Raw genomic sequence first — 12,108 nt, forward strand, 5'->3', positions numbered from 1 at the left:
AGAAAGCATATGTATACTCTTAGTACTCCTTAACTATCAATTTGAAGCAATTTTATCATGCTTATGGGCAGAAAATGTTTCTTAAGATAAAGTAGGATGAAAATTGATAGAGTGTAATAAAATAAAATATATTAAATTCATGTACAAGCTACTTTATTATAGTATGTGTTAAATCATTATTGAAGGGCTGCTCAAGAGAAGTGCATTAGAAACACCTCCACTGCACTTACTAAAACATACTTTTAACTGTAACTTACAAATTAGATGATATAACCAACTTGAGACTTTGTGGTTAGTTTAGTGGATTTTTAAGTCCTGCTGGAGCCTCCAAATTCTTTTTAATAGAAGTTTCTTTCTCTTTAATAAGCCAGTTGTTTTCACTAACCATTAATTATTTTTCATAGGCACAGGGGTATGCGTGTCAAAGTGTGTGACATTCTGTAGAGAAAATGTCTTGGTGGTAATTGAGAAATATTGTACTAGACAAGAGTCACGTAAGATCAATTAATATTGTTTGACAAATTGAAAGGAATCTATGTTGCAGTATCATCTTTACATCTCATTGCTATGAAAAGAAAAAGATTGTTTATAAATAAATTATGAAATATTTAATAATGTGTATGCTGATAAATTTATATGTTAGTTTAATTTGTCCATGCATGAAGCTTCTAATATAGTCACTGAGTTCAGAATGTCTCCACAAGTCAGCCTATAAAAACCATTAACTTCTGGATACTGCTTATGAGCTTTGCTCATGCTACATTGACAGGTTTTTTTTGGGAATTGTATTGTCATAAGCATCAAGAAGCAGTTCTTTTGCAGAAATTTTATGTACCAGGAGACAGATTAGCTATTTTGTTGTAGTGGTAGTACAATTTATGAGCGATGCAAACATTTGTTGAAATCCAAAAAAGTGTCTATTCTAACTTATACTGCAAGAGAAAACTACTGTTACATTCAATTTCTGATTAAATATATCTCAACATGATATATAGTAGTCCATTAAATGTCACACAGAAAGGAATTTTATAGAAGTGGATAAACCTTAATAATTGCATGGGGCTTAATCAGATAGTCATCAGGGTCAGGTGGATAATTTCAAAGCACTGAATACAAAAGTTGTTGCGTTTCTGTCATATTCTGTCGTATTATTCTGTCATATTTGGTACTTTAAAAGTACCAAAGAGGAAAAGTCTCGATCTTTTTTCTTAGTACCTGCTTTCTCAAATAAACAACTTGAGCAATGTCCTAAGTTATACAGTCAGGTTTTCTTATGCTTTCTCGTACTGAAGAATACTATATTCCCATTCTCCCCTAAAGGTCTTGATGTCTTGGTACTCTACAGGCACATCTCTCATGCTAAAGGTCTCTGATTTGTGCATGCCTTTATTTCTGATTTTATGGGGAAAATGTGACTGAATTACCACAAGATAAGGTTTTCTCTAAATTTGTATTTTTGTTCTTGTTCTAAAAGGAATGTTTCTGAAACTTTAGGCTATATGACAGAAAAGAAGATATTTGACTTGAACTGTCCTAGAGATAAGAGAGGTTGTTTACAGAGTAACTTGGATGTCAATCTGAGGAAGAACAGAAAAATGTAGAGAGACCTTTGATACTTCATGGTTAATATTTAAGTGGTAAAATGCTGGAGGTCAAACTGTGCACACCATACCAACTGTCTCCTATACATGTGCATTGTAGCACAGTCTCCAGCCATATAGCAATTGAACTTCATATCATTCTTATTCTGTTATTTGCTTAATTTCTTCCTTCTGCTATTTTAACTAACTTTTAAGTATGGATAAATTGCCTCACTGCAAACCACTCCTTTAACTGAACACACTGTAGTATGTATGTGCTTGATAGTACACTTAGGACCTTATTGCTTAAATTCTGGAAAGTCGCTATCATGTCTATGGGCTACTTCTGCTTAACACTGAGCATTTTCATTTAAAAAATATTGATCAAGAATTTTATTTGCTTCTACCTTTAAGCAAAACTAGCCTCAATCAAATTCCAGCATATTTTCCCTATCATTAAAATCTGACCCTTTCACAAATCTGCTTGTGCTTCTCTTATAATTCTATCAGCAATATTCTCCTGTCTTTGTATCCTGAGATCTCACCTAGCTGTCTATGTTTCCCGGATATATTCAGAGATAGTTAAGGCTTCAAAATGGCATTTTAGAAAATATGATCCTGAATCTGTAGATTTTGCACAGGCTAATTCATCCTGAAAAGCTGTATTTTAACAGTATAATTATTTTATACAGAAAGTATATGAAATTTCAGCATTGTGGCATCAATCCATCAAAAAAGCCAGCTAATGCTTATTCAGATTCATATTCATTTTGATAGAAGTATCTTACATATTTACCCTTTATTATGTTCAGCTGCAGACTGACATTTCTTGGACTTCAGTTTTGCTAACTTCCTCTTTTTTTTCCCTAGACATATTTTCATTCCTACAGCCATCTGGCAAAACTTCCCTTTTTTTGTAAGTGTACATAACCTTCATGAAGAAATTGGTATTAACAAAGGACCTTGTATGTACTGTTAAAATAAATGCCTGCTTTACTCAAGAAGTCCAAAATAGCAACAAGTGACTCTGGTAGGGAAAAAAAAAAACACCAAACAACCAAACCAACAGTTTATGTAAAAGGTTAGAAAATTAATACAATCACTGGAAATAAGTAGCAGATTTTATGCTGTGCCCCTTCTAGAGTGGAAAACACATGCAGAGCATGAGCTGTGATGTATGGAACTAGATAAATTCTTGATCAGGTAAATTGAAACAAGAGATTAAAGTAGGATACATCCAGAGGAGTTTAAATTAGGACATATAATATTAAAGCCAGTTATGTGATATTATGCGCGAATGATTAATCGTAAATACATTTTTTTTTAACATTGGATATGTTCCTTTAAGTTATAGCAAGACCAGATGACAGTGCATCATTAAAATATTTGGAGAAAAATTGTGAAACAATAATTAACAGGAAAGTAAGAAAAGGAAGAACTGATATTGATTCAGGTAGCCACCATAGAAGTTTAAGATATTCTGTCAAAAAAAAAAAAAGTTTAGATATTTAATTTTTGTAGGGTTTTTTTCACTTAATACTTAATTATTAAAACATTCTATGTTTGACCCATCCTAAAAAAAAATAAAAATGATTTGCCAAATCTTAGAAAGCCTCAGTATATGTTCAAATACACCAGACTTGGTGAATGCCAATTTTAGAACTCCTTTTTAGAACTCAGCAGATGAGGCACTGTTTCCCTTTGAATCTCTGTGAAACTATCGTGGTTAGAGTTGGCAAGTGCATTGCTTGTTGTATTTACATCCTTACCAGGAAGGAAAACACACAACTGAGTGCTGCTTGAAACAGTAAATGCCAGATTAGTGATAAATTCAGTAACACTTAAAATTTATCTCTGAATTGTTATTAATCATTATTAACATAACAAAAATAAAAACAGTAACAAATTTTCTCTTTCTCTGTAGAACCAGACCTCAAATATTCTCCAGCCAAGCCAGCTGAATTTTGCCACATTGTCTCACTAAGATCATATGGAACTTTTCTTAGGCATATAATTACTCTATGTGCCTACATCTACCAGAATCAAACCCACATGACTTGTCTTTAAAAAACCCAGAAGATAACCTCTGAACTATATGTAAAAACTTGTTTGTCTCACCCTCCTCTAAAACTTTGTAGCAGTTCATCACTTTTCTGGTGATCTTTATTCATTAGTTAAAGAAATTGACGGTTCTGTTAGCTGACATCACACTATGAGTTCAATAACTGCAAGAGAAAATATTTGCTCTGCAAGTAAAACATTGGGAAGGACTCACTAAATTCGATATTATTAACATGAAAGACAAGACACTTAAAGGTTACTTTTCTTTCTTATTTCAGCTACCCGATGCTTGGCCTTCCCTCTGATGTACTCTGCACAGTGTTTTAACAGCTAACTTCTAAGCTGTATGGAGTTTATTGGACAAAGGTGATTTTCACTCTTTCAGTTCTCATCATACAGTGTGAATAAGGAGAAATAATCTGGATTTCATCATGTTAACAGTGCAGCCTTCGCTATAGCCTACATTATAGCTGAGTTGCATCTTAAACTGCATCCTTAATGTCTAAACCTTTCCAAATGCAATGAAAACATGTTCAGTCTCAGATTATTTTAATAGGCTTGATTTTTTTGGTTGTTTGGGTTTTTTCTTTTCTTTTCTTTTTTAATGTGAGAAATGATTTCAAGTGTCTGTTGTGAGATCCTTAATCTGAGACACTGAGACTGATTTGTTGATAGGCCTTAGTCCATAATCCAAGCTGGTTAGTTAGAAATGAAGGTTCTTAGTTTCAACATATATTTGAAATAATCTTAGGTACTGCAATCATCAAAAAGTCATTAAAAAAAATTTTACTCCTTTTTTCCAATTCAAACTTTTGGTGCTTTTTACCAACAATAGCAGCATTATTGTCTTCTTCCTGGAGATGGTTGTTATTCTGTACGTCCATGTATAGTTGTGGCAGAGATTTTCTTTCCTTATTCCAAAACACATAGAGATTAGAAAGCATTTTTAATTAAAATGATTACAGTTGCGGTTATGTTATTGAGCAATATTTTGGGATAAATATGTTCCCTGTTAGAAGTGTAATTCTACTTTTCATCTTCATGCTAAGTAATATTTACGTAGTTCATCCTTAAATTGTGTAAAATTGGATTTGATCCCAACAGCTAGAAGGTGTTGTTTTTAAAACAAGGCTAAGCAAGCACAAAAGTTTATATGAAGATACAGATTTGATTAGCATTCAGACAAAACAAGTTCAGCCAGGTTGGCTTGTGCAGTTATTGCAGTCTGGCTCCAGTGACTTTCCACTGCATTGATCTTTTAAAGAGGGACTGTATTTTGTTACAACCTATAGTGCTTTTGAAAGGAATAAATAGGGTGATATGATACAGCACAGGTCATAATGTTTGGTAACATGCATTCATCAATCTCTTACAGACATTTGTATTAGAGTCAATACATTAAGCATCACAACAGAGTTTACAGAGGTAAGAAAAGTGTTAACACCCCCCTCCATGAGATTATGTCTTCTGCAACAGCAGTCCCTATCCCTAGAAATATTCAGAATCCTCAATATAGTAACTCCCTTTATGAAAGACAGAATGTGAAACAGTGATATAGGAATTCATATGTAAATCTCCACTGATTAATGATAATGCAGTGAGTCTTAGTTATAGTATTACTCTGTCATTTTCATAATATTCTGAAATCTTTTTTTCAACTATGAGAAAATAAGCTTCATGCAGAATACGACAGATTTTACTATTAATATGTCAACATATAGAAAAATTATGCAAACACAGGCAACTGAGTAAACAAAACACAGGTAACTCAGTGGGTACTGAAAAAATTCAACAATGTGCTGTTCAAAAATAATGAAGACATTCCTAATATTTGCCATTTGAAAAAATAAAAGCAAAAGCAATTCAAACCCAAGAGCCTTAAGTTGCCTGGCAATGGTAGAGAAAGCCACCTGTACCAGCTACCTATGTCAGAGCCTAATCTTACCAATTACTGCAATGGGGCGTCAGACCAGACATACTACCTCAGACACACTATCTCAGTTGTTCAAAAGGGCTTCTGTGCCAGTAAAGAGCCAATCTGATGCAATACTGACTGCTGTTCTTCTCAGAGCTCAAATGAAAACTAGAGTATTATGTCATTGTACTCCTTGATAAATTCAACCCAGCAGAATAAAAGACAAATTTCAATAACGATTACTGCAAGGGGCTCGCAGAGGTACAAAGAAATAAAAAACACAAATGCATGGGTTTGTTTTTTTTTTTTTCCATGCCACAAATACTGACTTTTCCTCCCTTCCAGCCTTTCAAAAGTCCATGGCTAACAAAGATTTCCTAGCTCATCTCTTTGACCTTACCATTTATTCTGCTTGCTTGTTGAATTCTGTTCATTTAGATGTATTGAAGGAGAAGCTTTAAGAAAACATCAGAACTGTTCTGTTCGAGCTTAAAAAATAACACAAATTAGGGACGAGTGGATTTTACTTTTCTAATTTAGGCATTTAAGGTTTAAATGTGTTACGTCTGACTTGGTCACATGTCACTTGTTATCAACTATGCTGAGACATGATTCTCACTGTACATCTAACCTACTTTAGATGTTGCTTTAGAAAATATTTTTTTTTTTGCCTGAATTTGCTTATTTCTCACCATTGACTGCAAACCAGAGTATACTGTATGTGTTTATTCTTAGTTCCCCTTGTCTCAAAGACTTCATAACACATCCCCCCACACCAGAAAAACAGATGGGATATTACAAAGGGAAAAAAATGAAGCTATGTAAAGGAACATTCTAGCCTGAAAATGTTCTGTTGCATGTTGCCCACTTGTGAAACCTTGTAATTTTTTTCCTGCTAGTAGTATTTCCTCCAGAGGTGGTAGCTTGTTCAGGAAGTTATGTAATAACATTTCTTTCCAATGACTATGTAGGCAGGTGGGGTGATGGTTTTATAGGTTCATTTTCCTGGAATTGGGGATCATAACAGATTACTGTCCATATGTCTTTGTGAATAGTTGTTATTGCATAATTTACTAAATAAGTGTACGGTAGATAATATCTACCCATTTGTGCTAGTTGTTTCTGATTCTACAGGCTTGTGACTTTCACAGATTTCTGAGTGTTATTCCACCTTTTTTCCTAAGAAAAGCCTATTCCCATCTTGCTTACTAGTATTTTGTTACTTAACATTCGGCATTTAGAGCACATTGTTTCCATCACTGGCTTACAACTGCCTTAGCCTCCGATCAAGAGGGATCATTTCTGGTCTCAGTCATGCCATTTTTAGTAGAATGTATAGCTTTTTAGTACTTGCTTTTTTTTTCCCCTGCAAGTTGATTTTTAATGTGCTTGACTCTAACAATATCCTCAGTTTCTTTCCTTTTGCTAGATTCTTATCTCCTGATGCTTGCCTTTTCATAACCCTTTGCTTCTATTCCTGCATTATGTCTGTTTTGTTTTGCTGCTTGTTAGAAAATCCTCTTGTATTTCTCTGTCAGCTACCTTCAGCTTTGTGTAAATTTCTTCTAAATCTTTCATTATTAAGAGTTTCAACTTCCTGCTCTAGAGTTGGTTTGAAAGTTTGTTCATGCAGACTGTATGATCCATTAGATTGTATGAACTAGGCTTTCTGGCTTTAAGTTACCTTTTCAAAACATTTTGTTTGTTTTTTCTTTATGTTTGTCATGACTTGACTACGTTGTTTCCTGTTCCATTTTCTGAAAAAAACCTTGAAAAAACAGCAATAAAAAAACACCAGACAAAAATCCAGATCTCAGTAGGTCAGATGGGATCTGATGATTTGTTCTGGATGTTTGTGACACTTCTTATGTGTATGAGCCTTGACTTGCACATTTACAGTCTTGCATTGTATTACATCACATCAACTTTGGTTCCTCCTGGTTGAAGTTGGTACACATAGACTCCATCACCTCTGACTGCTGTGAATTGCTGTGGGTGCACAGATCTTTGCTTATCTAGAAGCAAAAACAACTAAAACTTGTCAGTTTCCTGTCTTCTTCTGAGTGTTTTAGAAGATACTATCTCCCCATGAAATCAAAAGGAAACTCTGAATAGTTCTTTGAGAGCAAATCGTGAATATCCATAAAAAAAAAAAATTCCATGGCAATTTCTAGACCATTTGTTCTATGGCTCAGCAACAAAAAGTCTTTTTTGCCCAGAAGAGTACAGCACAAGACAGCAGTAGTAGCAAGACAGCAGTAGTAGCAGCAAAGAGACAAATGTCTCTTTGACTTCATACTGGCAAGAAACAAATTTGGATCAATACCTCAATTTGGTATCAATATCCCAATTTCTGTCAAGACATCAGCAGTAAGAATATTACTGCTTGGAGCACTGAAAATATGCTCTTCAAATGCACTATTGACGAAAGAGTGGGACATAATAAGAAATTAAATGAAGCTGAATAAATACTTGCATTGAATGTTAGATAGAAGAATTCATTAGTTGAAAACAGTAAGCAAAAGAAACATAAATATATTTCAGCAACCACCTCAGCGTACTTTAGAGTTGCATTGTTCATCTGTGTGCCTTGTGTGCTACAATGCAAAACATGGAGAAAGCCACTGGTCCTCGTAACTGTGGAAACGAAAGGAGAATTGGTAGCCAGCTTCCATCATCATTAGATTGGCTAACTTTGCAAGGCTATTTTGTCTGTTTAGTGGGACAGCAAACGTGACACACCCATTATTTTCCAGATTCTTTGTATTTCAGTCCTAGATGTTTTTAAAAAGAAATTATTACAGATTCTGAAGAGAAAAAGAAAAGGTTTAGGACTTTTGGGTACCCAGAGAAAGAGATTAGATGAGCTAAGAACAGAGTAACATCAGAGAATTAATATTCTTCCTAGAAGAATATGTGAACTTCAGCTGCTGTTTCATTTTCATACTTATCAATAGCATATGCTGAGGATGTGGATTATTTTGAGTATACAGATGAACTGGACTTTTAAATACCTTACCAAGGTAAATATGCTGAGATAAATACCTTTTGTTACTGTAGAAATGCAAATTAAAATGAAGAAATAAAATTCTATAAAGGCTCGAGTAATTGCAAGTTCCAGTCATTAATTGAACTCCTTTCCTTTGTGCTTCCTTGTTCTAAGCATTCTTATGATCATCATTATTTAAATTTCATGTTGTGTAGTGCTAAAGGGCATCACTTTGCCACACTTGTAACTGTAAATATCAGCTGTTGTATGTTGCAAGATATCTTTGAACCTGAAAGTTTTCCCACATCATAGTGAAAAGCCACAGGCGTGTGAAGATGTTATAAGAATGGGAAAAAAACCCACCCCAGAGTTGTAGCAGGGTTGGGTGTATTACTATATCACTGTTCTGAGGTTATCATATATTCGTTTTAATGTTCACTTCTAATGTTGGGGTTTCTTTACCTTGATTTCTTTTATATGGGAGTGTTCTTTGTTTAAGAACTAAAGGAGAGATGTCAACAGTGTACCGTCAGATGGTGAAGAGCTGAAGCCTGCATATTATAGGCTTGATTCATTTGTGCTGTTCCAACCCATGCTCCAGGGTCCCAACAACAGAAGTAACCACAATTGACCTTGTGAGAGTAAAAGCATTTAAATTGCAATCCTTTGGAGGGCAGGTGTGCATCTATGGGGTAGCTGTACAAACAATGACTCAAATTTCCCAGTTTGGTGGTTGTATTAGGATCACTTAGTAAGATTGCTTCAGCTCCTGGTGTCTCTTTTTAGGCTTGGATCTTTTGGGCAAAAGCATATATATATATATTTTTTTTTTTTCATGACAGTGTCTCTGCATTCATGTGTTACATTAGCCTGTCCATGCTATAGATACACACCCCAGTTCCCTAATAATTTTCTCTGTCACTCATAAAAATGAAGTGCAGTGACTGACAGAGCACATTCTGTAACCTGTGGCTGTGTGACCTAGGCCTGAATAGTAGGTTTGGAAACACTTATTTAAAATGTAAGGTTTGTAGAACAATGCCTTTAAGTAGGTGGTGTAAGACACTGGGGGCCAGAACAGTATGAACTGCTAAACAAAATAAAGCTGGGTTTAAAGAATAAGAATCAACAGCTTGTTGCAAGAACAGTCCCCAAGCCAGCAATTCTATGCTTTTCTGCATCTCTTATTTCTCACCTGTTGCTTCTATTTAATTTTTAACTTTCTTACTATGTAAATCTATTTTAAAATATATTTTTAATTCTCAATGTTTACTTTATATTCATTAAGGTGCATACTCCTTATATTATGATGATTTACACCGATAATGGGATTGATCTAATCCAATTTAGGAATTTACAGGTTAATTGCTTAAGTCTACGCTGACCAGAATATATTCCATTGAGGGTAACAGAAGCCAGAATTTATAACTTAGACCAATGCTATACATATTCCTAACATCTGTGTCTGCTCTTGAGTACTGTTAGCCAAGTGGTATAAGTGGTTCATCTTCGTGAGATTCACTCTCACACTCATCATGGGTAGACTCATTTGATATGGTTTGTTTCCATCTACAAAACACTTGGTAACAGGTGATCCTATTCCTCCCTGACTGTTACCCCTGCAAACCAAAAACATTATTGTTAATTTTTTGTTTCATCTATTTCAAAGAGTTTGAAATTATGTGAAACCTGTGTTTCTGGTTATCATGGTAGTGTGTTTATAACACGAAACTGAGGGTACATTTCATACCCTGAGGCCTGACTCGAGGCTGTAAACCAGTGTTTGAGGAAGAATTTTGGAACTGTGTATGGCAGAGAAAGTTGAGGTTGGCTCAGTTTTGCTTAGTCTATCTTTCAAGAATAACTACTGACACAAAGTATCACCAAAACCTAGCCTGTTTTGTTTTGAAGGGAAATAAATAGTCAACAAAACCCCCAGTTTTAGGAGTGAAGTAGTGTGATAAATTAAGGAACTGAGACCCAGGAACGAAGTGAGAAGCTAAGTTATGTACATGCACCTTGAGAAAATAGGTTTTAAATGTCTAAGGTAGAGTGAGATGAATCTCATTCTGGATTTCACAGGATGAACAGACACGAACTTCCTTTTGTGTAGAATAGCCTTTAACTGTAGGAGCACCTACAAAGGGGTTTCAACATTGTAGTTTTATGGTGTTAATGTTGGGAGTTGATTTCACCTTTAACACTGTGATGCATGTTTCTTCATTGTGATAAAACATGAACAAATATTCCCATGTGAAACAGCTTCTGGAAAATTTAAGAAAAATAAGTTGAGGTAGAATTTCAGGGGTTGTGAGGACCAAACTGGTCATCTATGTCAAAGATATTTATTGTCTTCAATTATTTTTTATTTTTCATGCCATTCTCTCTCCTGCAAGCCCAAAAGAAATATATAGTGGTAAGTCATAGAATTTGAACTACTTAGCACCTTGAAAATGATATTGTTCTGAAGTTGTCTGTATGTTTTTAATTTTTTTCCTTGATCTTTGACTGAGAGATTATATAGACCCTCACTAAACATTAAGAAACTGTAAGATCTGTTTTTCTAAAATCCACATGAATACAGGTTTTGTTTTGTTTTTGTTTTCTTTTGCATTCAGTCTTTCCTGTATCTTGTAGAGGCATATAGAAAGATATATCCCCTCTATACAAAGTAAAAATTTAATATATATCCCCTCTATATAAAGGAAATATTCAGACTGTATCTTAGCGTTGTGAGCTATTACACTGTTTCACTGTCATTTATTTTCTGGTGCCCTACTTCTGACAAATTTCAGCTTGATGAGAGCCTCTGGGGTATAGATTTATAGTTTTCACTCAATGAAAATAATTTTCTTTTACTGAATGAGCTTGTGATTCCTTTATTTTTCTAAATATTTCCTCTCAAAAGAGATATCTCGCATGCCTTGGCACATAAATATGCCATATATTTATTGGTATTTCTATATACTTATTTTTCTTAGGTTGCAGGCTCCTTGAGATGAGATTCTGTGATATTATTCAGAAGTTAGCAGTTAGAATGATCCCAGTTAGCTCTCTTAGCCACAACTCTAACATAAGTATATTGTAATAATAATAATAGTAGCTGCTGACAAAATAGATGGTGTAGCCAGTGTTTTGAAGCAAAACAAACTGGATAAAGTCCTGAGTTTGACCTGGTTTGACCTCATCATAGCTGACCCTATTTTGAACAGAAGATTGGACTAAATGACCTCCTGAGTTTTCCTGCAACATGAATTATGCTATGATCTTATGAATCTCAACTGCTAGCTTTCACTGTTGCTTTTTTTCTTTTAGAAACGAATTATCAGAAAAATATAATTTCTGCTTTAAATTTTTTCTATACTTAGATGTGTATAAAAGATATGTATATTTACAAAAAAAAAAGGTAGTGACCCCTTTCTAATTTTTTAAAGTTTTGTAAAATTTAATGTTACCTTTTTCAGCTTTACTCCATATTTCTAATCTTATGGAAATAAATTTACTATGTTTTAGTACGGGAAACCTAGAGGAAACTCACTGAAAACGTTATTTTAAGAAGCCAG

General features: G+C 34.3%; 1 long non-coding RNA gene across 1 annotated transcript; it reads right to left on the bottom strand.

Annotated features, from left to right (window-relative positions):
* Window positions 1-287: 287 nt before the first annotated feature.
* Window positions 288-10,623, bottom strand: LOC130607176 (uncharacterized). Its single transcript, XR_008974173.1, has 3 exons — window positions 10,564-10,623; window positions 3,699-3,805; window positions 288-438 (listed from the first exon to the last, which is right to left on the bottom strand). It is a non-coding gene; the product is annotated as an uncharacterized LOC130607176 (long non-coding RNA).
* Between the last annotated feature and the right edge of the window lie 1,485 nt (window positions 10,624-12,108).

The sequence above is a fragment of the Pezoporus wallicus genome, unplaced genomic scaffold, assembly GCF_028554395.1.
Source record: "Pezoporus wallicus isolate ANWC-B61680 ecotype Strahan unplaced genomic scaffold, APGP_CSIRO_Pwel_v1 contig_16, whole genome shotgun sequence".
Lineage (NCBI taxonomy): Eukaryota > Metazoa > Chordata > Aves > Psittaciformes > Psittacidae > Pezoporus > Pezoporus wallicus.